Genomic DNA, 25,895 nt, shown 5'->3' with positions numbered 1-25,895 from the left:
TATGCATTACTCTAGCACTATTTGTGCCCTGCTACTAAAAGGCTAGATTGCCAGGAAGCAAAGGGAGTACAACTGACAAACCCTCTTCCACAGAAATGCTGCTTACATTGCCATCAGCATCACTGATATCAGGCTTGCCTCATGCACAGGTAGAGAAATGGGTTAGTTTCCCTATGTTGAGAGCATATTAAACACTTCACAGTGTAGAACAGAAAAGGTACTTGCCAGTGGTTCTTCACAAGGAAGGTTCCTCTATTTGAGGACCATAAAGTACACTTGTGGGGGACATAATAGGGTCAACTACTTGGGGACATAAAATATACTCATAGCAGGTGCCATCCATGCCTTCTGTGAGAAGGGCACTAAATCGAATTCTCAAGATGAGAAGCATATATCAACAGAAAGACTCTTTTAAATTGATCTCTCTGACACAGATCAATTACACATCAAACAGTAAGGGGTAAGGCTTGACACTGCTGAGGGAACTGTAGGTGTGGGGAGGAAAGTTTTGAGGTTGGTGGCTCTAAGCCACTCTTCCATTCCCCAATCAGGCACCTGGCAGGTGCTGAAAAGGTCCCCAGAATAATTTAAAACAGCCTAAGGGCTACAGTAAATTAGTCCCATAGGGACTGGTACACCAGCTGGTGATCCTCACCCCAGATATATCCTATACTCATAGTGGGAAGCAGTGGGCGGCCCAGAGCCAGCTATGCAGATGTTATGGCATTCAAGGATGCTCAGGGGAATCCCGGATGCCCCTCTAGGGCAACATCTCTCATTAAGACAAAGCAGCTAGGCAGGGGTGAAGATCTGGCCATAACTCCTGAAAAATATTTAAGAAACAATTAACATAAAAAAAGAAAAGGCAGCTTTATGTGATTAAGATTAATACATATGGAGAATTTTGAATGTCATCTCTGCCTAATAGCCAAAGCTTACAGGGCACTATATTAAATTGAAAAGTAAATACAGCAAGCAGTGAAAACCAACTTGAAAAGAGCCAGTTATGAGCTAGCCACCAATTGTGATCCAGTCCCACAAAGTTTTTAGTTATGTTTTTTATTCTTTTGCCCTAATTGTTTTGGTTTAAGTTACAGTAGAGATATTTTACTTCAATATGTATATTGTTTCTAATTCTTCCAGGAAAATTCTTTAGCTTGCCACCTGCCCCCACCCCCAAATAAAAACAGCTAACAAGGTCTGAATCTCAGATGTGATAGCACTTGACTTTTACTGTAAGATACATTAATAGTTGTAAAAGGTCCTGGAGTGATAGCACTGGAAAGTGACCAACTCTTGAGGCAAAGCAGCCTTTGCATAGGTGCCAGCAGTGCTGTATCTGTCCCTACATTGTTCCACTACTGTGCTTCAACTTCAGTCATTTGAGGCACTCTCAAGGAATCAGTGTGTGAGTGGGTTTGCCAATTACAGGGTGGTTCTCCAGTCATGTGGATACCTCTTCATAGGGCACTTGTCTGAAGTCACTAACATTTCACACATATCTAATCACCCAGTTGGTAACTACCTAGGGCTCATTACCAACCCGAGCAGAATTGAACCTAGAAAATCCTTGGACATTTAAATTTTAAGAACCATGAACACTCTCCAAAGTATACATGAGAATTTGAGAAATTTCTAGACTTTTAGATTTTAAGCACAAAGGGAGCCATTGTAATCATTTTATCTGGCAATCTGCATAATCCAGACCATAGAACTTCACCTATTAATTCCTGCATCAACACTAAGTGGTGGAGAATCCACCACAACCTTAGGTAAATTGTTCCACTGGTTAATTAACCTCGCTGTTAAAAATGTGTGCCTCATTTCTAGTCTGAATTTGTTTATGTTTAGTTTCCACCTATACAAGTCAGACTGGTATCAGATCTATGAGAAAATGCAGAGAAGACAGGTAAATAATACACTGATTTAAATAATATTTTACTAATCTATGATCTGACAACAGCTAAAAATGAAACAAGTGTGCAAAATTGAATCTGTGATGCAAAGAGACAGGTTTGATGACACATGTTTACAGCAGTTCTATATCATTTAGCAGAAAATTATGTAGATTTGGAAGTATGTGATGGAATAGATAGTGACAAAACAGTCATAGGACTAAAGGCTTCAAATGGAGCTTGATCTTTAAGAAATGCTAAACATCTGCTGCTCCTAGTGATGAGCCCTGGCAAAGGCAGGTGCTCAGCACCTTTCAGGATTTGGTGAACAATGAAGGAGAAAGATGAGAACTTTGCTTGCCAAACAGAGGAAGTTGCAAACCAGTAAGTGATTAGCATTATAGGCTTGGAAGGCAGAGCTAATAGAAAAACACAAAAGAGCAGGAGAAGATAAAGAAAGATAATGTTGAAATGAAAAGTGCAGGAGGCAAAGATAGGGAAAAGGGCTCCAAAATAAATAAATAAAAATACCACAGAAGGCTGGGCATGTGTGTAAATAGTCATAGAGTTTAAGACCAGATCATCTAGTCTAACCTCCGGTATATCACAGGCCACCAACACAACACAGCACCTGCAGCTAAACCCAACAACCAAAATTAGACTCAAGTATTACAGCCCATAGAAGACCAGACTTATGTGCCACAGGCAGAGAATAGAAGTGACTGAGGTGCATTGGTACCCGTGGCACACACAGTGGCAAGGAAACGATTGAGTGAGATATACCCAGATAATCGACCTGCATCTATATTCTGCAGAAAAGCAGGGGGGCGGGACCCAAGATCACTGCCAATGTGACCTGGAAAAAAATTCCTTCCTGACCCCACACATGGCGATCAGTTAGACTCTGAGCATGTGAGAAAGAACTAGCCAGCCAAGCACCTGAGAGAATGATCAGTGCCATCTCAGAGACCTGACTTACCCCAGACTATTACCGTTTACCTCCATCTCCAGCTGTGACCATCCCTGATGCTTCAGAGTAAGGAGATATAAAAAAAAAAAAAAAAAAAAAAACCATGGGTTGGGGGAATATCCTTCCTGACCTCTGACAGTAGACAGCTGAAACCCTGAAGCATGAGCTTTTAGGAACATAAGACAAAAACTGGAAGTGAGTCCTAGGGCAGCCGATCCCTGTCCCTCACAAGCAACCCCATCATACAATTAAGCAAATAAATTTGTCCATTTCTCTCTTAAAACTAATTAAGGTATTTGCTCCACAACTCCTATTGGAAGGCTGTTCCAGAACCTCACTCCTCTGACGTTAGAAATCTTCTTCTAATTTCCTACCCAAATTTGTTCATAGCCACTTTATATCCATTTATTCTTGTGCAAACATTGTCCTTTAAATTAAATAGCTTTTTGCCTTCTCTAATGTATTAATAGAGAGCAATCATATCCCCTCTGAGTCTTCTTTTTGCTAGGCTAAACAAGTCAACCTCTTTCGGTCTTCTCTCATAAGATAGGCCCTTCATGCCCCTGCTCATCTGAGTAGCTATTTTTTGGCATTTGTTCCAGTTCAATTTTTTTTTTTTTTAAACATGGGTCACTAGAATTGTACAATGGCATTAATACTACTTCAGCTCTACTGGAAAGTCCTTGCCTGATACATCCTAGGATTGCATTTGCCTTTTTGCACAGCTGCATCACATTCATAGCTCATAGTCATCCTGGAATCTACTCGCATACCCAAGTCTCCCTCCTCCTCATTTGCTTCCAACTGATGAGTCTCTAGCTTGTAGGAGAAATTCTTATTATTAGACCCTAAGTGCATGACATTGCACTTCATACTATTGAATTTCATACCATTTCTGTCACTCGTTTCTTCAAGGTCATCCTGTATAATCTGATCTTCCTCTCTATTGACAATGCCTCCCACCTTTGTATCATCAGTAAATATCATTAGCACACACCTACATTTTGTGCCCAGGTCATTAATAAAAATATTGAATAAGATTGGTTCCAAAGACAGATCCTTGAAACTCCACTGCACCTCTACCCCGATATAACACGACCCAGTAGAACACAAATTTGGATATAACATGGTAAAGCAGTGCTCCAGCAGGGGGGGGGGGGAGGGGAGGGGCGCGAGGCTGCGCACCTCAGCAGATCAAAGCAAGTTCAATATAACGCAGTTTCACCTATAACGTGGTAAGATTTTTTTGGCTCCCAAGGACAGTGTTATATCAGGGTAGTAGTGTAGTAACCTACCTCCAATCCAAAAATTCACCTTTCAGCACAACCTGTTATCTTCTCCCCTTTAGTCTGTCAGGTTTTTTTATCTACATTACAATTCTTACATTGCTGCCCATCTTCCCTAATTTAACTAATAATATTCCATTGGGTATTATGTCAGATGCTTTACTGAAGTCCAAGTATGTTACATATACTGCACTTTCCTTATAAAAAAAAATCAGTTATTTTCTGAAAGAAGGAAATCAGGTTAGTCTAGCATGATCTATGTTTGGTAAACCGATGTTGCATTACATTCTGTTTACCGTTTACCTCCATGAATTTAATTATTTCCTGTACAATTTGTGCTAAAGCCTTGCATACTATTGGGGTCAAAACTAACAGGTTTGTATTATTTCCTTTTCTTAAATATAAGAGCTATGTTAGCTATTCTCTAGTCACGTGGTACAACCCCCAAATAGATATATTAAAAATCTTTGCTACCAGACTAGCAATCTCATGTGCCAGTTCTTTCAGTATTCTGAGACGGAAATTATCCAGTCCCCCTGATTTGAATGCATTAAGCTCTTAAGGTCTTTCTTCCACCTCAGATGTGGTAATTTCCATATCTAAAACACTCATTTCCATCAGCTGTACTACTTTCATGTACATGTTCCATATTATCATCCTTATTGAAAACTAAGGGAAAGCATTTGTTTCATTTTGGGGACATACCTGGATTTTTAAAAGGCAAATTGCAAAACCACATGCATAAACAAACCACTTTATTTTGGTTTGTAAGACTATTAAAAGTGTACATCAAGATCCTGCCCATGCTTCTGTAACTGTAGAGGTTGCACTGATAGTAAAACTAGCATGGTTCTGCTATGAGAAATGAGGTTGGTCAAAAGGGTTTTGACTGGTCATGCATGGATCCAGGGAGGGGATCCAGGCCCACAGACAAGACCATGCAAGTTACCACTTCTGACTGCTTTTATATACAGTTTTCCAGCTGTCTTCTACCTTAAATTCTTAGCTATAGAATTATTCTAGTCTTTTGTTTCTTGGTCTTTGTTTTTCATTTTTTTAATCTAATACCCAGATATTCCATCACTGTCATATGTCAGACAGCCATAGTAACGATGAATGGAACATTTGTCTAAAACACCGTCTGAATACAAATTACCTAGGTGATCAGAGTCGCTGTCTGGATTGTTGGAAAAGGTGTGTGGCCCTCTAAGGACCAGAGAGCCAGAGAGTGAAATTCTGCTGCAGCTGCAGACCAGGTCAGCCTGGGGACTCAGACTATTACCCCACCCCCAGCTGGCTGGAAGAGAGGGGGGACTGAATAGATCCATGCCGGTGCAGGAAAAGCCCTCTTTTACCGGGACCAGGCAGAGCAACACCCACCCTCGCACCCCTGGAAGTGGGGAAACCAGGTTTTGTCAGGATCTGCTAGGGGCATAGCGCTAATTGCTTCCATCTCAGGTGGGCTGGGAAGGAATTTTTCCCTCCACGCCATATTGGCAAAGTGGATTTTTTTTCACCTTGCCCACAGCAGGTTCAGTGGGGCTTAGTTGGGGTGAAGATTAAACAGGAGTTAGGCTATGTTGTCGTAACTCATTATGTAAATATGGGGTGGCTATCCAGTGCAGGTACTCCATAGGGTTCCGGGCTCCTATGACTGGTACAACAGGGAACCAATCCCTTCTCTCTTTTATAGCCCCCCCCCCAAACCCTTATTTGAGGGGTGGGAATGGTGAGGTCCCAGCAGTGGGTTGGCTGAGGACCAAGATGTGTAAGGGGGAGGACTGATGGAAGCCCCCCAGGCATATATTAAAATGATTATGGAATTACCTGAACTGTACAATTCTATCTGTTGAATATTCCCAGACACTTAAAACTAAAGTGGTGTTTTAATGAAACAGCATCAAGAGTCTGCTGTCCTTCTTCCAGCATAGCTAGACAAAGTCCGATGAGCAATGGTGCAACTGAAAATGTTCTGAATTTCTTATTTTCTTATTTGAACTCCTAGGTGCCTGCACACCATTTACAGCAGATAATTTTATGCTGGGAAATGTTAGCTGCTGGTGTGAAAAGGTTAACTTCCAATTGTTGATAGAAAAATGCACAAATTTCTTCTTGTTGACCTCTGTGACATACTTCACAGTACGTTGATAATTGTTCAAGTGCAAGCATATGATCAGACTTTTGCAGAAGAATAGGTTGACGAACCACTCAGAAACACATCAATCCATAATACAAGTAGCAGCCAGCAGTGGGTATTTGATCACCCACATTGCTCTAAAGGCATTTCTAAAAAAGTAGTCTATAACATGGTTAAATCTAGGACTGGGTGAATAGTCTGACTGGAAATCCCAATCTACTTGCATTGACAGTCTCCACACTTTTGGGGTGAACTTGCAATACAGATTTTGAGACCCTTCCCCTCATCCCCACCTACAACAAAACATAACTGATTCTTGTCTGCAGCAATCAGACCAGCACATGACTCATTTTATATTCCAACTAAAAAGTTAAAAAAATAGCTTCAGTAGAATAAGGGCAAAGTTCAGCCTCAGAAATCATTAAAAATAAGGAAATGACCAGTGAAGCCTGTCCATCTTATTTACCATGCCTTTATAATTCACACACTGTATTTTCATTAACAGACTCCTTAACTTCACAAAGAATTTCCTTCCGGCTTCAATTGACATGCACACACTACACAGAACATGTTAGTTTCACTCACACTGCAACCTTGACTCCAGTCTCTCATTTACACCTGTCATAAACATAGAGCTAAGGGTAGCATAAAATCCCTCCTTTACCTTTAAGGGTTTAAGGAGCTCAAATAACTTGGTTGGCACCCGCCCAAAAGGACCAATAAGGAAAGAAGATACTTTCAAATCTGGGGTGGGGGGAAGGCTTTCTTTGTGCTCTTTTGTGTGTGTTCCCTCTTGAGACAAAAAGAGACCCCAAGCTGGTAATCCAGCTCCTACTAAAATGATACATCTAAAATTCCAGAAATTGTAAGTAATAGCAAGGAAATGCATTAGATTATCTTTTGGTTTAGCTTGTGAGTTTTCCCTATGCTAAGAGGGAGGTTTATTCCTGTTTTGTAACTTTAAAAAAAGCCTAGAGGGGAATCCTCTGTGTTTTAAGTCTTTTTTATTACCCTGTAAAATTACCTTCCATCCTGATTTTACAGAGATGCTTCTTTTACTTTTTTTTTTTTTTTAAACAACAAAGTTCTTTTAAGAACCTAATTGGTTTTTAGTATCCTGGTCTGTGCTCACTTTGTTAACCTATTTGGTTGGTATATTATTCTCAAGTCTCCCAGGAAAGGGGGTGAAGGGGCTTGGGGGGGATGTTTTGTGGGGGATAGGGCTCCAAGTGGCCCCTCCCTGAATGTTTAAATCACTTGGTGGTGTCAGTAATAGCTCCCAAGGACAAGGAAAGGAATTTGTGCCTTGGGGAAGTTTTTAACCTAAGCTGGTGGAATATAAGCTTAGGGGGTCTTTCATGCGGGTCCCCACATCTGTATCCCAGAGTTCAGAGTGGGGAGGGAACCCTGACAACACCACAAACACAGACACTTATGGTGCATCTTCACTAGGAAATAAAAGGGTGTTCATTTCTTACCTCATGTAAACTAACATGGTGTCACTGACATGAGGTAAAATCCTCGTAAAGACAAGGCAGTTTGTAATTTTCAGAGGTCTGAGCAAGTCAAGGTAAACCTGCTAACACATGTGGAAACTACAAACTGCCCTGTTTGTGTAGCATTTTACCTCATTAGTTCCCATGTGTTAGCTGACATTAAGTAACACCAAACCTTTTTTCCTAGTGAATACAAGACTTTGGAGTTGCTAAAGAACAAATGTTTGTAGCCTGGATCAAACATGTAAGGAGTATCCATGCAGGACTTTATAAATGTGTTAAATTTCTTGAGTAAAATTAACTCAAAGTCCAAAAGTCTAGTGAAGACAAGTCTTTAACCAATACATGTGTCAAAATAAAATGTGTTATTGTTGCTGAGGTCAGAGTTAAGGTTAATCCACTACTACTTTAAACACAGGGCTTGGACAAAGCCAGTACACAGTTGCACATCACCTCTAGGGCCATTTTTATTCTCCATAATCTCAGGGCAGGTCTACACTACAGCCTAAATCAATATAATTTACGTCACTCAGGGATGTGAAAAAGCCCCCCCTCCCCCAAGGGATGCAAGTTTTACGCTGTCCACACTGGTGCTATGTTGGCGGGAAATGCTCTTTCACTGACATAGGTCCGCTTCTCACCGAGGTGGAGTAATTATGCTGACAGAAGAGCACTCTCTCATCGGCATAGCACGTCTTCACTAGACATGCTACATTGGTGCAGCTGCTGTAGTGCTGTAGTCTAGACTTGCCCTTTATATTTTTAAAAATAAGTCTCTAGCAGTATGGTTGTGAAGAAAACCTCAGAAATGTGAATCAGGTATAACTTATGCAGAGATGTCTACATGGGTCTGCAGAGATGCTGGCTGCTCATTCTTCTCAAAGAGGTGTCATTATTACTGAGCATCTGACTTATTTTAAGTGTCAGTGTTAGTTATTTCATTCTACATTGTAAGAAGAGAGGGAGTATCACAGAGCTGTACAATTTACTATGAGTGATGTCTCATTTTGATGCCACAAATGGGTGGGATTTGGGAGATACCACCACTTCTTCCCTCAAATCAAGAAGGTGTCATGCCGAAGGAGGTTAGCAGAGCCCATGGATTATAGCAGCCCCACCAAGGGGGAACCGTGCTCTAAAATCCCAGTGGATTTTAGAGACCATGACTAGTTAGCTGTTCAAAATATGATCAATCTACTGCAAGCAGTTTCTCATTCTGACGATTCACGTGGGCAGAGCTTATTTTGTGGATTGAGCTTGGAAGAATACCTCAATTTTTCCTCCTCTAATTTAAAATATTTTATATAGCTATTTTTAATGTGACAAAAATGGTAAAGGGATTAAGCTAATAATTTACTTGAAATAATTATCTGTGATGGGAAGATGTTAATGAGATATGCAGCTCAGTATAGAATTAATTACATGCAGTACTGGTACTTCAGGTTTACAGAGTAGGTCCACTGAACTTGAGTGATGAATTTAGAAAACAAAGCACTGAGAATAAAACAAGAATGATGCTATGGGGAAGGAGTGCTTAAAGTGAAAATATTTTGCAAGATCCTGTTGGAATAGTTATGAGAGACACATCATGGAGAAAATATTTTCCAAAGAACTCTGTACTAATGAGGATAAGTCAGAAATGATGGTGGAACTTAGACTCCTGAACATTCAGAATACTTTACACTAGGGCTTGATCTACACTTACAAGTTAGGTCAACATAGCCACATCAGTCTGGGATGCGAGAAAACCTCACCCTGACCAATATAGCTATGCTGATCAAACTTCTAGTGTAGGTGCAGCTATGGTGACAAAAGAATGCTTCTGTTAGCATAGCCACCATCGTTCAGATACGTTGTATTCCTACATAAATGGAAAAATAACCCTCTATTGGTGTAGGCTGTGTCTACACTAAGGAGTTATGCGATCATATCTAGGCTGACATGACTATGCTAGTAGCATCCACATAGTGTAGACATACCCTAAGTTAAACTCTTCTCCTAGACTTACTTATACACATTGGTGAATGTGTAAGAAACTGTAAGTGAATCAAAGTTACAAGTATTAATTGCATTATTCCACAAACCAAAAACAGAACACATAATACACTTGTTAAAATGTCCACATGAAATAAGATTAACATTAACATTATGTTGTGGGGTCATAGTAAATCAGGGGCCCCTTGAGTTGCTTGGGACCCTAAGCAATTGTTTAGTCTGCATATGCCTAGTGCCACCCTTGAAGGCACCCACCTGGGGAGGCGTTACAACAAGTTCAAATCCCTGATCCATATCAGGTAGAAGCAGAAACTGAACCTGAGTCTCCCACCTTCATGGGTGAGTGCTCAAACCACTGGCCAAAAGGTCATAGAGGGGGGAAGTGACACCACCTGAATTTTTCTTAAATGACTGATCTAGGTTAAGCACCTAACCCCAAGAGAATATTCACAATCCCGAGTGGAGATAGGCACCTCCCTCTGGCCTGGAGCTAGGTGCTTAGGTCCCTTTGGAGGCAAGGCTTAGACCACACTCCTCTCTTCAGCATTTCCTATTGGCTAGTTTAGACAGCTCCCGACTCAGCGTGCTTTTGTTAATCCCACTTTTAGATGCCTAACTCTCCCTACGCGTTGTATTGGGTGCCTGGGTAACTAACTCATGCTTGCAAATTCCACTTGGTGGCAGGATGCCTAAAAGTTGGGTACCACGAAGCTGAGCATTGCAGTGCCTAAGTCTCTCTTGTGAATTCCACCCACAGCTCCCCACTCACTATGACTGAGGGGTTCACATGTGCATAAGTTTTTCAAACAAAAGCCAGGAGTTAGTCACATTAAAGAAATTTGTTTTTAAAATACTAGCTTCAGGTGAACAGACATGAGTTCATGGTTTAGCATATCCTGCTTCTGGTTAAATCAGACCCCATTTTAGGGAATTTTGAGCATAGGAACATTAAGTACAGGTATCTAATCTGTTTTTTTCTGAAGGATGACCGTATCTCAGCAGAACAAACAGTTCTGTGCTGAGGCCACTGCTGCCAAATACTCAACACAAATTATTCCACTCTTGGATGTTCAGATCTGAGTCCACAACTGAGTCCTAAATGAGTATCCCATTGCACACTAGTAGCTGATGTGGATGAATTTCAATGTCATGTAATTTACTGTCCACTGGAGATATATATTACACATTTCAGGATAAATTACATGAAAATCAAACATAAATGAGTATAAGTCATTCATGAGCAGAGACATCAAAAAAATACCATAGAGCAGCGAAACATCTGTTATAGCATCTTAAGGGAGAGATGGGCACCAGTTCCTATATTATGAGAGAATGACACAGCTTGGGTAGAGCTGGGTCTAGCCCTGGTAATGAGGTGAATGAGACCAAAACTCTTTTTGAAATACCTGAGGCCAGCCACAATCTCATTACTGCATGCTCATGTCCAAACTACTGGGGAAGTCTAGCCTGAAACTTGGTATTGGATTCCACAGAGGGAACAGGGAGTGATGGGTGAAGTCCTGCTCTCTCCTGAGCCAATTTGTGGAGCTCAGTCAGCATAGTGAATAATGCATGCTGCAAAAATGGTTGTAAATAGCAATGGCTGGTCAGGCCCATGCTCCTAGAGGCAATGGGCTTGATTTGCCATTGCCCTGCACCATGTGTAATCATTTACACCAGTGTAAAGTGAGAGTAATATGATTTGGTGGAAATGGCTACACAAAGAGCAGAAAAACAATGAATTGTCTGCCACAGAAGCAGTCACCAGTTTGTGACCCATGTCCTCCCAACCTGGGCAGTAGCTTTTAGTCACAAACTTGTGATTTATGTTATAATTCAACCAGCTGCTGAGGAAAATGAAAAGACGACAGCAGATACATAAAACAGTGAAAATGAGAGATATAGTTTTGAGAATGAAAACAGCTCTCTCTGGGCTTATTGTGACTGTGATGTGCATGCAGGAGTGGCTGCTGAGAGAAAAAGGTCATAAGGAGCTTCTTTCACTGGACCACTTCTGTGTTTCTGGAGTATACAGGTTAGGACCTGATCAGTGTTGCCACGTCTACTACACATTCCACAGGGTGGGTGTATGGGAAATCATCAGTGCAGGGGGAAGCCAGAATCCTAGACCTTGAAATCCCTAACAAAGACTGAAGTCGTCAACCACAGTGCCAGTAGCATTAGCAGAATCTTAAAATGAGTGTGACTGGATGCAAGCTGGGCAATTTCCTTTCCCTACTCCTCACCACAGCCCAGAAGTGTAAATAAAAATCTTCAGGATGCTCCCCCATTGCCAGAGGGGACATTGTGTCTGCCTGTTTGAGCTACAGACAAGATACCAATGCTGGTGTTGGGAACCTCTGCTCCCACCTCCATCATGGCTGTGGCCTATAGAAACACAGAAGAGTCCCTTGGGCCTAATTGTCCACTGCTTGGCACCCTATGTAGTCCTTTACACTTCTACAAAGTAGACGTAAAACTGCTAACCAGAATGCTCTACTCATATTGGCAGTAACTTTCCACCCATTTTTGCCTCTTGGTAAATTACTAGGGTGCAAGAAAGAGAGAATCAGCCCTTTCATGTTTAGTAACACTGAAAACATGCACCTTATATTTTGAACTATTACTACTACATGTAACCAATTATATACAATACTTCATGTGTTGAGAAGGGCTAGAAGTCTGATTCAATTCTTCAGAGAGCTTGTGGCTGACAGCCAGTGCTACAACTGGAGTGGGATATTTTAATAGGACAGATAATATTAACATAATTAAGAATTCGCAACAAGAATTCAACTTTGTATTTCCTTGCTTCAAAGAGATCTGATGGAATGGCTCAAAAGGATCTTTAAATTTTCAAAAATAGAAGCAAATGAATGGATACTTACCTCAGATTTCATGAGAAATAAGTCATGGCTCCGCAGTCATAATTCTTTTCATCTTTCTCTTTTTTTTAAAATAAAAATAATCGCCCTTGTTTGTCAAAGTGGAACAGAATTAATTTTGCTTCAGCTGAATTGTACACTTACAGCTCTGTGGAATATAATGGGCTACTTTGTGAAATGGGGTTCATTAGTACAGATGAGAAGGTATATTACTCATTGACAAGGATATTCACAACTATCACTCATCGGGGTAAATACTCTTTTCTGTTCATTAGATATTATCTAAAGAAAAATGCAATTTTGGAAGTAAATTTAACTTCACCAGCATATGCTTAATGTGTTTGGGAAATTACTTTACTTCAATCCGTAGATACAATCTATTTTTATAACAACAATGCCCTTAATACTTTCATCCAGAAATATCTAAGTGCTTTGAAAAATAGAGATGGTGGGGTTTTTTTTTTCACATTTTTATGTAGGAAAAATGAGGCACAGTGACGCTATGCAAGTTGACCAACATCACACAATGGCAGAGTGAAGGATATACTCCACGTCTTCTCCCATCCAGCCCCACATTCAATTCACTAGATCAAAGCTAAGAGGTAGATCTATAAAGAGGATGCCAACATTGTTACTTTATAATTTGGAGAATTCTACAGTGCGTCTTAGAGTGCATAAGGACAAATTAGGTACAGTACTATTCACCAAACTTTTTGGAAGAAAATTGTAAGACAGAAGAGAAAACTTGAAGAAGGATCTCCTACCTTTTAATCTCAGCATAAAATATTTTTATAAATGTAGAGAATCTGTAAGAACAGCATGAAGGTTTCCAAGGAATATAAAGAATGAAGAGTTAATTCATGAGGAATTTCCATCAGATATTATCCATCAAATGATGAGGTCCACAAGCTCCTTAAAGCCAAGGCAGTGTCAATGAACTGATTAGGCAGTTTGACAGAAGGGGTATTATTTCCACCTGGCTGTAACCTTTAGTATACTATTTCTTATACAATTAGTTTAATAGCATTTTTTCTCTACAAAAGACGGTGCAATTCTGATAAAGGAATTTCTCCACCAGACACTATAGCTCAAAACCACAGCAATACTGTGTCTCACCAAGTCTATGCTGCTACTCACCCCGAACCTGAGAGGAGATCTTCACCCCTGCTCTAACGCTTTTATGCCAAGTAAAAGATGAGAACAGTGTAAAAGAGCCTTAAAGGCCCCAGTTCTAGCTGAGGGAGGATTGCCTGGTATAGGGGATGTGACAAGGGCAGGGACTCAGCACACAGCACTACAGAGATTCATAAGAACATTGGGAATCATCAAGAAAGGGGTAGATAATAAGACAGAAAATATCATATTGCCTCTATATAAATTCATGGTACGCCCACACCTTGAATACTGCCTGCAGATGTGGTCACCCCATCTCAAAAAAGATATATTGGAAAAGGTTCAGAAAAGGGTAACAAAAATGATTGGGGTACAGAACGGCTTCCATATGAGGAGAGATTAATAAGACTGGGACTTTTCAGCTTGGAAAAGAGGCAACTAAGGGGGGATATGATAGAGGTCTATAAAATCATGAGTGATGTGGAGAAAGTAAATAAGGAAGTATTATTTACTCTCATATAACACAAGAACAAGGGGCTACCAAATGGAATTAATAGGCAGCAGGTTTAAAACAAACACAAGAAAGTATTTTTTCACGCAATGCACTGTCAACCTCTGGAACTCCTTGCCAGAGGGTGTTGTGAAGGCTAATATTATAACAGGGTTCAAAAGGGAGCTAGATAGATTCATGGAAGATAAGTCCATCAATGGCTATTAGCCAGGATGGACAGGAATGGTGTCCCTAGCCTCTGTTGCCAGAAGCTGAGACTGGGTGACGGGATGGATCACTTGATGATAATCTGTCTGTTCATTCCCTTTGGGGCACCTGCCATTGGCCACTGTCAGAGGACAGGACACTGGGCTTGATGGACCTTTGGTCTGACCCAGTATTACTGTTCTTATGATTCCAGGCAGTTCTGCCGCCAACAGAACAACTAGGACTCTAAGTTATGCTGGGGACCTCTACAGCCCCCAGAGCAGTTCAGGAGCAGGAGGACAGAAAAGCCATGTTAGCCCACACCCTAAAAGATGCAGCACAGAATCTCTCCCCGGCCCCTCCCCAACTATCATGAGACATATAAACCACCTGTGACATGACATGAAGAGAGAGGAGTGGAGATTAGCTAAGATACTACAAAGGCTCAAGATTTATAGGTCTGGGGAATGGCAAATACATCAGGGCTCAATGCGATCAATTGAAAATGCCTATCCCGCCTTGGCGCATCAGAACCCTTATATTTGATTACCTTCAGGGCAAATAAATGGCTGTCTATTTTGACAGACTTTTCAGTGCGGAAAGGTAGAAAGAGGATAGTCTTAGAGTTTGGAGGCTGATGAGTTATTTAGTTGATGTTATGACACTGTGTGAGATCTATTTAGAAGATATGTTTTTATTTTAAATTGAACATGTTTCTAGGACATTTGTTGACAGCTCCATTATAAAATAAAACAATAACAATACATACATAATAAAAACCATGGATTACTGTTTCCTGAAACTGAACATGGTGAATCAATGAATTATGCTTTAAACTGAAGATGGTCCAAGATTTGTAAAATGCTATCCACAATACCAAAGGTAAGGACAACCTTCCAGGTGAAGGGAGCAGTACATATGCCAACATTGTGTTCATCCAACAGTAGGACAGGGTATGTAAAAGGTAGATCTGGTAGGGACACCTATGGTTAAGATTGCCTAACACTTTCCATGAGTGGCTTATAAACGTTATCCATTCAGGCTGAATTTTTCCATGTTTGCTCTCTGCCTCTGATTGAAGTTTCCTTTTCAAGTTTAAGTGAAAATGATGCAGTTGTTTGAGACTGAAGCTAGTGAAAATTAGGTAGTTTTGCCTATGCTACATTTTCCCCTAAAAACTTTCCTTGAAGAGCTACATGCTTTGGAGCAGAAACTTTAAATCTGGCAGGAGAAAAATCTTGGGGTCAGAGAGGGCTCCCTTTCTGTTCCCTGCAAGGTCTCTCTGTACACCCGCAGACAGGTGTAATGACAACTTAGCTCAATGGAGTTCTGGCTCCAGTTTGTGGGTTAAGGATAGTTGAAAGTAAGGCAGAAGGGGATGAGTTTACTGGATTTGGGTAGAGGAAAAAGAAGGAGAGCCACTGTATGGCATTAGAAGTGACACGTTAATGCTACAATTTAACAATATCCTGATTTCCTGTGAACTACTGAGCGACTGTTCTTTAAGTAGGGCCAAGTACAGTTAGAAGCTAAAAAGTGATATTTTCCCTACCAAATGAAACTTGCTGCAAAGAATAGATATGTTTGGAAAAAAATTAATTGCAAAAACACACATTTGCAGACTTGCCAATGCCCTGGGTTATCCCTGGAAGACTGCAGATTTCCTGACCCATCTGAATTTCTGGGAGAAATCACCTAGTTTATGGTGAAATTCTCTCTGGTGGGCTGCTCTCTCTCAATTCCCCAAATTCCTAGGAAACAGCAGCCAATCAATGCTACCACATACACAGAACAGCCCAGTCCCTCAGCATGTGTAGCAGGCAGAGCTTCTGGTTGCAGCCACCCTCTCCCCAGTGTAAACAAAGGGCTGAGAGTGCTGCTAAGTGTGCAGTCCTGACCTGAGAGCTGGGGTGAAGGGAAGAGTGTCAGGAGATGGAGGGTCCTGGGTAGCACAGTACTGGAGAAGGGGAGTCGGGGGAGGAAAGGCATTGGGTAGCAAGGTGGGTAGCCCAGAGGCCTCATAATGTGGTACCAGGCTTTCAGGAGAGGGCAAGTCCAACATCTTCACTCCCTCCCTTGCCAGTAGGCAAAAGGTTGGGAGGAAGGAAGCCCCATAAAGGGCTGGGGAACTTGCACAGCGATGATCCTGCCAGCTCTGCAGCTTGTGCTCTCGCTCTCCCACCACTGTGACCATCACTTCCCAGTGTCCAGCTTTCTAAAACTGAGGGAGGGATTCAAATGAAATGCTTTGAGGGGGTGTGGGGTTTAAAACAGAGTGTTGTGTATGTGTGTGTGTGTGGAAGGGAGGAGTTAAAATGAAATGATGGGCAGGGAAGAGTTCAAAATGCCACGTCTAGGGTGGGAGTATGTGAAGGGTAGTTTACATAAGATGTTGTGGGGTGATGCCTCGGGGGTGGGGCTTGTGGTTGTGGGGCATAGTTAAAACAAAACACTTGGGAGCAGTTGTATGAAATGATGCATTGTAGGGGGGAGTTAAATTGAAATGACAGAGGAAGAAAAGGTGTAAATATAACATGTTTTAGAGAGGGGTTAAAATAAAATTCCAGGGAGGAGAAAGAAGTGAAATGCTGATGGTAGGCAGGGAAGGAAGGGGAAAAGAATTAAATGCTGAGGTCTCACTGTTTCCCATTTTCTCTCTCTCCTCTTTTCCTTCTCTATTTTCATTTCTCTCTGTGCATCTCATTCTCAGGTTCTAAGCAAACCTATGTACATATATTCAAATTTACACACAGGCTGAACATTTATTTACATTTTGCATATCTACTACTTTTTGCTTTGAAAACCTCAGCAGATGTATGTGCATTCTCATTAGATGTTATGAATATATATAGCAATTTAAATCATGTCTGACACTTTCACTTAACATGGGCAAATAGGTTTTACAGTACGAAATACACTTCATCCATAACAATTAAAGTGTGCTGAGCAAATTAGGTAGACAAGGGAGGCAAAGGTGTTATGAAGTGCTAAAGCTTCCATGGTAACCCTGGCAGTGAGGATGCAATTGGCTCATACGGCTCCTTCTGTCATGTCTTGATTCCATGCCAACAAACCATGAACTGTCCATCATTTCACACATCTATTTATAGATCATCCTCAGCTGCTACCAATAAAATGGTAAATGATACACATTCAGGGAGGGCTATTACCAGCGATCAAGAAAGGGGGCTGTTTCCATATGAAATGTAATCTGCAGCTTACAGTGAAACAATGTTACTAAGCAGCAGACCTGATATGTGAGGTGACAGATATGTGGTTAGGGTGACCAGATGTCCTGATTTTATAGGGACAGTCCCTATTTTGGGGGCTTTTTCTTATATAGGCACCTATTACCCCCCACCTCCATCCCAATCTTTTACACTTGCTATCTGGTCACCCTATATGTGGTGTGTTGTCAAAGTGCCTGCATTTTTATTAACAACAATTTGACCCACAGGCAGGAAGCCTATACCAAACTGGACCAAGAGTACTGTAGCCCTTGGGGGAACAGCAGGGGTAGGTGCCACTGCTGAATCCTACCCATGGATTGGATAGCCAGGTAACAGGTATGTTGGCCTCTGTCTACAAGAGCTCCACCTTCTATGTGATATACATGGTAAGAGCTGCTAAATATGTTTAAGCGCCCCACACCATGCAAGCACTGCAAGGGCAGGACACTTGATACAGCTGCCTGGATCATGTGTTATTGGCACAGAGTGCCCAATGGGCACACACAAACAAGTAAAATCAAATCAGGTAAGCTGCACCACAAACATATTGCTGCACCAAACTCCAACATCCCCCAAGGAAGGCAAAGAGACACCCCTAGAGATTCATGTGTGGATGGAAAAAAAGTTAGGAGATTCCGTCCTGTGGCAGTCAGATCCAAAGCCAGAAATAATAGGGGAAGCCCTACTGACTAACCAAGGAGACAGTGCAACAAGGCACAAAGCCCTCACCAGTGTGCCAGTAGTGCCACAAGTGGACACATGACACAAACAGATAGGAGGCATCAACTCATTCCCCAAGCCATTCATAGCCTTATTCCTTTCTACTTATTTGATCTTTTCTCTTATCACTCTCAACGCCCCTCATCCCACATCCTGTTCCAACAAGGATGCCAGCCTCATCTCCCAGAATGTTATAAAACATCTCTGCATCTTACAGACTGCCTTTTATATATGAAACATGTATGCAACTTGGTGTTGGTCCTGCTTTGAGCAGGGGGTTGGACTAGATGACCTCGTGAGGTCTCTTCCAACCCCAATCTTCTATGATTCTAGACTGACCCATAAAGCCACTACCCTCTCCTCCTTCAAATCTCCTCTGAAGACCCACCTTGGCCATCATTCCTGTAAGAAATCAGCCAATTAATCAAATTATTATGTAAAGTTATTATACTGATTATTTTTCTTGAATTAGCACTTTCTGACTACAAATATTGTCACAATTTTTTTTTCACATTTTACATCAGATTGTAAACTTTTTGGAGCGGGGACTGTTTCTTGCTATATTCATACAGCGCCTAGCACAATGAGGCCTGATCCAGAGTAGAGCCTTTAGCAGCTACCACAATAAATAATAAATAATTTAATTAATTAACAGTAATTTTACTTCTGGAGCTAATATGTTTTAAAGACATACATACTTGTTCACTTCATACTACACTATGCATAGTAAACTATAGCCTTTGGTGTGGTTGTCCTCATATAGACAGTTTTCTTTGAAAATAAACCCTACGACATTATTTAGTTGCTATATTTTACCTGTTGAGCAGCCTGTACATGTCACAGCACAGAGCTCTTTAACAAGATAACGTGAATTCTTCCACAGTTTAATGCTTGATGCTGACAACTCTAGAGGGAAAACAAAGCTGTTTGTCATGGAGTTGTCATTTTTAACATGTCTGTGCATATAAATGATCCAAAAGTGAACATTTGGTGAGAACTTTCTACGTATTATTTATTTTTCAAAGATTTAGGAATTTAAAACCAAATAGCTGGAAGTTTGGAGGACTGCACATTTCCCATCTATTAGAGAGAAGCTTAAAATGTCACTTCAGTCAATTACCCATGCTCCCAGTACTTATAGAACTGCCTATCCAACCATTCCCTTAACTCTTCAACACAACCCATTTTAGCATTTAAGAAAAGGTCTCTTTTCAAATCCATCCTTCAGGCAAGCACCGGGGCTAGAAAAGTACATGCCCCAAACTAAACAGGCTGGTAGGAAGTAGTCCAGGGCAGGGCAGTGAATTGATTAATTCTATTAATCTCTGCCAGGAGATCTGTCCCTGTTCAGGAGTTGACAGCACAGGGCCCTGGGCTGGGATCCCATGGGAAGGAAGGGCCTGGTCCCCCCTGCCTCCCCTGGCCTTAAAGACTGAGGCTATGTCTACACTATGAAGCTTTTAGCGACATGGCTGTGTCACTACAGCCGTGCTGCTAAAAGGCGCACAGTGTAGCCGCTGTTTGTTGGCTCTCCTGCCGACAAAAAGCTTCCACCCCCAATAAGCAGCATTAGCTTTGTCAGCAGAAGAGCACTCCTGCCGACAAAGTGCTGTTCACACTGGCGCTTGTATCTTTTGGGTGTGTGTCTTTTTTTAAACACCTCTGAAAGACAAAAGTTTTGCTGTTCAGTTGCCATTGTAGATATAGCCTGAGGCTCCACAACCAAGCTGGAGACTGGAGTCCACAGGCTCTAGCCAAAAGGCCGTTCTGCCCTCCAGGCTGCCTGATACAAGGATGCTGCATACACTTAGTCATTTGGGTAATCCTAAGCTGGGTGATTAAGAGTTTGTAGGATCAAAAACAATTTCCTAACAGGAATGATGAACGCATCTTTTAAAATATTGACTATATTTTATAGGGCCAGCTTTGTTTCAAAGCTAACTGTAATTATGATTATCCTCCTGTGTTATGCAGGGGGACAGACTAGATGAACACAATGGTCTCTTCTGACCTTAAAATCTATGAAGTCCATGCCATCCTAGAAACTATACATTACCTTATAAAAGGATACAGTTACTATATCAAATTACTTTTCTCCCACCCCATCCACATTAAGATTTCTACGGTACTACCATGTTACAATTCTTATGACATAAAAAATACCCTAACCTTGGATCCAGCCAAGCCACATTATGCACAGGGCCTTAAGGTGGGCACAAGTAGGACTTCTCCCATAAAAGTCTGTTGCTTCTTCGTTGCAAATACCTCCACAAACAATTGGAATATAAGAAATGAGCACATTCAGGACATAACAGGTGATGCTAGCAGGGCCAGCTCCAGACCCCAGCACGCCAAGCGTGTGCTTGGGGCGGCATGCTGTGGGGGGGCGCTCTGCCTGTCGCCAGAAGGGCAGCAGGTGGCTCCGGTGGACCTCTTGCAGGCGTGCCTGCAGAGGGTCCGCTGGTCCCGTGGCTCCAGTGGACCTCCCGCAGGCATGCCTGCAAGAAGTCCACTGGAGCCGTGGGACCGGCGACCGCCAGAGCACCCCCTGCGGCGTGCCGCCGTGCTTGGGGCGGCGAAATTGCTAGAGCCGCCCCTGGACGCTAGACTCAATTCTGCTGCCAGACCTCTGAAGCATTAACTTACCCCTTGCTGCAATGGCCTTCAAGGGGCTGTTACACCATCTGGGATTGCCAGAGAACAAAAGCACACCCCTGACCTATGCTAACCAGTTTCACACTAGGTAGGGAAGGGAACCCTTGAACTGAGGAATTCTCAGGAACCCAGCTTTGTTGCCTCTGTGTGTAGCCAAAGCAGCACAAAGGGGCCCTTCTCTGGGGGCATGATCTGGCTCGTTAAACAGAAACAATGTGCAGAGCTGTGTCCAGCCCTTACTCTCTCTTAGATTTGCATGAGCACACTCTGAATGCACAACTGGTTTCATGTTTGAAATTTCAGTCATTACTCTGTCCTCTTGAGGCATCTTGGCAAACCTGATAAAATTACGAAGTATAAAAAGCGAAAGAACTAATCCAAACAAGCCACTTACATATCGATTCTCTTTTTATTCATTTCCACCCCTACTCTCCCAAACTTGGAGCTCATGCTGGCCCCCAACAGCTTTCCTTCTGTGAGCAACACTCAGGGCTGGTCTACACTAAGGGGAAAAATCGATATAAGATACGCAACTTCAGCTACGTGAATAACGTAGCTGAAGTCGAAGTATCTTATATCGATAACTTACCCGTCCTCACGGCACGGGATCGATGTCCGGGGCTCTCCATGTCGACGCCGCCACCGCCGTTCGGGGCGGTGGAGTTACGGAATCGATAGAAGCGCGTTCGGGGATCGATATATCGCGTCTAGATGAGACGCGATATATCGATCCCTGAAAAATCGATCGCTACCCGCCGATACAGCGGGTAGTGTAGACGTAGCCTCACTCAGCAGATCACAGCTGAGGTCTCTGACCCTGGCAGCATAATACTTCTCCAAAGTATTAGGCACGAACATGCCTTGCATAGATATCAAACATCCATACTAGTTCTTTCCTTTTTTTTTTTAAACTTAAACTTACTTTATTGTCCTTTGCTTCCATGGAGCAGGATCAGGCCTTAAATATGCAGGACAGAGAACCCTGGGGACCAAAGCCCCCTATTCATCCACAGCACATCTACAGCAAAGAGAATGACCCTGCTGGCTTCAGTACGCTGTCCCACTTATATTTTCTCCAGATGGAACCCAACTCTAAGGAACTCAGCCACAATTTGGTCCCTGCTTTTCCCTTGCTCCTGGAAGAAATAAGCTACACTAGCCCGTTACTTGGTGCAGCTTACTACCCAATCTGTGTCAGCCCAACGCGATTGGGAGGTGGCAGAGCCAAAGCTCTGTCCACTTCTTGCCCAGAAGGGGGATTGCAGGCCATACAGCAGCAGTTCTCCCTTCCCCACATAGCCATTATCTGCAACATAGGTAGCAAACACAGGGGAGTGAGAGGGATTCCTTATTCCTCAGTACTACCCATATACATGCATCCAGTGAGGATCATATCTGGTCCAGACTACCCAATTAGATGGAAAATTTAGATGGCATGTACCTCTCTGAGTTGGTAAATTATTTTAATTAAACATATGAATGCAGCATGGGAGAAGTGGCTGATAATGAAATAGAACTGGAAGTTAGTGAATATATATTTAAAAACGGCAGTGGAAATCAAGAGTAACATTACCTCCTTTTTAATGAAATACTGTGTTTCAAGTGGGGATGACTAGAACAGGAGAAAAGTAAAGTTCAGTGTGGTAATTTCTCTCAAAATGGTAGAAACTTTTTAATTGTGACCCACAGCAGTTACAATAATTGGCCCTGGTGTAGATCCCAAGGCTAGAGACATCTGAATCCTATATGAGACATCAGAAGCACTTGGATTAATCCCTAAACACATTAATAAATACACATACTAGATAACTGAAAAAATAGGAGTAAAAAACAAACATTCAGCTTTTAACAGAACACAAGCTCTGTTGCAGTCTCATAACTAAGTACTTTCTGCATATAACCTGGTCCTCATGAGAAGGAAACGGCATAATTTACCAAAATATAACCTAACACTGTTCTTCCCCATCTAATCTAGGCATCTATATTTGGTGGATGGCTATAAGTAATTCCATTAGGCACAAGATTGAGAGAGAGAGAGAGACAGACCGACCGACCTTCTCCCCTCCCCCTTCTACTTACAATGCAGTAGAGTGGGAGAGGAGGAGGAGGAGGAAGTTAAAATAAGTCTTCAAAATAGGGTTGCACCTGTCCAGGTATTCTCAGAACCATCTCTTTTTTTGAGATAGCTGCCCTAAGGAAATATGTAAGGTTACTTACTACACACTGCCAGATGTCTAGTTTTATGGGCTCAAGGTCATTCTGAATGTCCCTTTTTGCCACCTTTTTTACAACCTACTTCAAAATGTTTTAATTGATTCTCTTAGCAAAACATTTTCAAGATGGTATGATCTTTACATACTGCCTAATTTCAAATTTTTACATATATCTAAAGAACAGTAGAGAAACCTGTAGATGGAAATGAACACTTGCCAAGATTTAAAGTTAGGCTCATAAATCCATATTTGGGCATCTACTTAACTTGACAGTTTTTTAAAAGTGCTGAGAACCCAGGAGCTCTCAAAGGTCACCTGAAATGCAGGCTCAGAATTAAAAAATAATAATAATCAGGCTTACTTATATGCCCAAATATGGATCTAGGAGCCTCACTTTAGGATCCTGTTTTTGAAAACCTAGGCCACTAAAATAGCATTGTAAGCACAGTTTCACATGGTTGTATCACAGCAACTATTAATATACTAGAGCACACTGTACATAAATTCAAGAAAATGGCAGTATTTATCAAGTAATTTATCAGTGTTATAATGGTTACTTAAACTTCCAATGTAAAGGTGATCTGAGCGCTTCACTTTTGAATGTTATGTTAAATATCACATCTAGTACGTATCACTGAATAGTAGTTATCAGATAATTGTTTTAGTCCTGGAGTCTTAGGCCTGGTCTACACTAGGACTTTAATTCGAATTTAGCAGCATTAATTCGAATTAAATGTGCACCCGTCCACACCACGAAGCCATTTAATTCGACCTAGAGGGCTCTTTAGTTCGAATTCTGTACTCCTCCCCGACGAGGGGAGTAGCGCTAAATTCGACATGGCTATGTCGAATTACGCTAGGTGTGGATGCAAATCGAACTTAGTAGCTCCGGGAGCTATCCCACAGTGCACCACTCTGTTGACGCTCTGGACAGCAGTCCGAGCTTCGATGTTCTGACCAGCCACACAGGAAAAGCCCCGGGAAAATTTGAATTCCTTTTCCTGTCTGGACAGTTTGAATCTCATTTCGTGGTTGGACATCGGGGCGAGCTCAGCAACACCGGCAGCAATGCAGAGCTCTCCTGCAGAGGAGTTCATGTAATCTCTGAATAGAAAGAGGGACCCAGCATAGACTGACCAGGAAGTCTTGGATCTGATCGGTGTGTGGGGCAAGGAGTCTGTGCTTTCGGAGCTGTGCTCCAAAAAACGGAATGCAAAGACCTACGAGAAGGTCTCCAAAGCCATGAGAGACAGAGGATACAGGTGGGATGCAACGCAGCACCGCGTGAAAATCAAGGACCCCAGACAAGGCTACCAAAAAATCAAAGCGGCAAACAGACGCTACGGAGCCTGCCACCACTGCCCCACCAGTGACGATGGACTCTGACGATGGGACAGTGTCGACGGCCAGTTCCTCGGCAATGTTCACGGACGGGGAAGATGAGGAAGGGTTTGTGGAGGACGAGGCAGGCGACAGCGCTTACAACACTGGTTTTCCCAACAGCCAGGATCTCTTCATCACCGTCACAGAGATCCCCTACGAACCCTCCCCGGCCGTTAACCCGGACCCTGAATCAGGGGAAGGAGCAGTCGGTAAGTGCTTTAAACATGTAAACTTTTATTCTTAAAAAAACAGGAATCTGAAGTATGTGAAAAGGAGGTCTCTATATATATGGGGATAGAACAGAAATCCTCCTGGGAGATCTCCACGAAGCTCTCCTGGAGGTAATCAAAGAGCCTCTGCAGGAGGTTCCTGGGGAGAGCTGCCTTATTGGGTGCTCCGTGGTAGCACACTTTTCCGCGCCAGGCTTTCATGAGGTACTCAGGGAGCATTGCCTCCCCAAGTACAGCTGCATAGGGCCCTGGTTTGTGCTGGCTTTCACGCAGCATGCGCTCTATCTCCTTCATTGACCGTCCTCAGGGTGATCTCGCTCAGAGACTCCTGCATCTAATTAGGGGAATTACAGTAATGTTACGCCTGGTCCAAAGTATTTTAAAAAAATCTCCGGACAGACGGCGTAGCAGAGACTCAGCACGCTGCTGTGTGACAAGCGTAACGGAAAGCCAAAGAATCAAGTGGACGCTCATGGAGGGAGGGGGGGACTGAGGACGCAAGGTATCCCACAGTTCCTGCTGTCTCTGAAAAGCATTTGCATTCTTGGCTGAGCTCCAAATGCTTCTAGGGTCAAACACAGTGTCCGCGGTGGGTCAGGGCATAGCTCGGCAATTTACGCACCCCCCCCACCCCCAGAAGTGAAAGGGAAAACAATCCTCTCGACTCTTTTACATGTCACCCTATCTTTACTGAATGCTGCAGATAGATGCGATGCTGCAGCACTCAACACCAATATCCTTGCTCCCCCCCCCCACCATGGGTGGCTGACGGTACAATATGACTGATATCCATCGTCATCATCAGCCTATTGGCACATGGGGCAGTGCAAAAGGACTGGTAACCATGCCGACTAGCATCCGTTAGGTCGATCAAGGGCGCCTGCTCCTAATTTTTCCTGATAGATGGTGCAGTATGGCTGGTAACCGTCCTCATCATAGCAACAGGGGGCTGAGCTCCATCAGCCCCCACCCTTCATGTGTAAAGAAAAG

The 25,895-nt window shown here is 42.4% G+C and overlaps 1 protein-coding gene across 4 annotated transcripts in view; it reads right to left on the bottom strand.

Moving 5' to 3' along the window:
• KCNIP4 (potassium voltage-gated channel interacting protein 4) overlaps positions 1–25,895 on the bottom strand; it is an 819,764-nt gene that overhangs the window by 408,776 nt on the left and 385,093 nt on the right. The window contains exon 2 of one of the 4 annotated variants that reach the window (XM_039540960.1): positions 19,241–19,330. The exons of the other annotated variants lie outside the window; for them this stretch is intronic. The gene's annotated coding sequence lies outside the window, so the exon portion shown is untranslated. The remainder of the gene's footprint in view (positions 1–19,240; positions 19,331–25,895) is intronic. 4 annotated transcript variants of the gene reach the window in all.

The sequence above is a fragment of the Mauremys reevesii genome, linkage group 5 (assembly GCF_016161935.1).
Source record: "Mauremys reevesii isolate NIE-2019 linkage group 5, ASM1616193v1, whole genome shotgun sequence".
NCBI classification, from domain to species: domain Eukaryota; kingdom Metazoa; phylum Chordata; order Testudines; family Geoemydidae; genus Mauremys; species Mauremys reevesii.
This window is presented reverse-complemented; position numbering and strand designations above follow the sequence as displayed.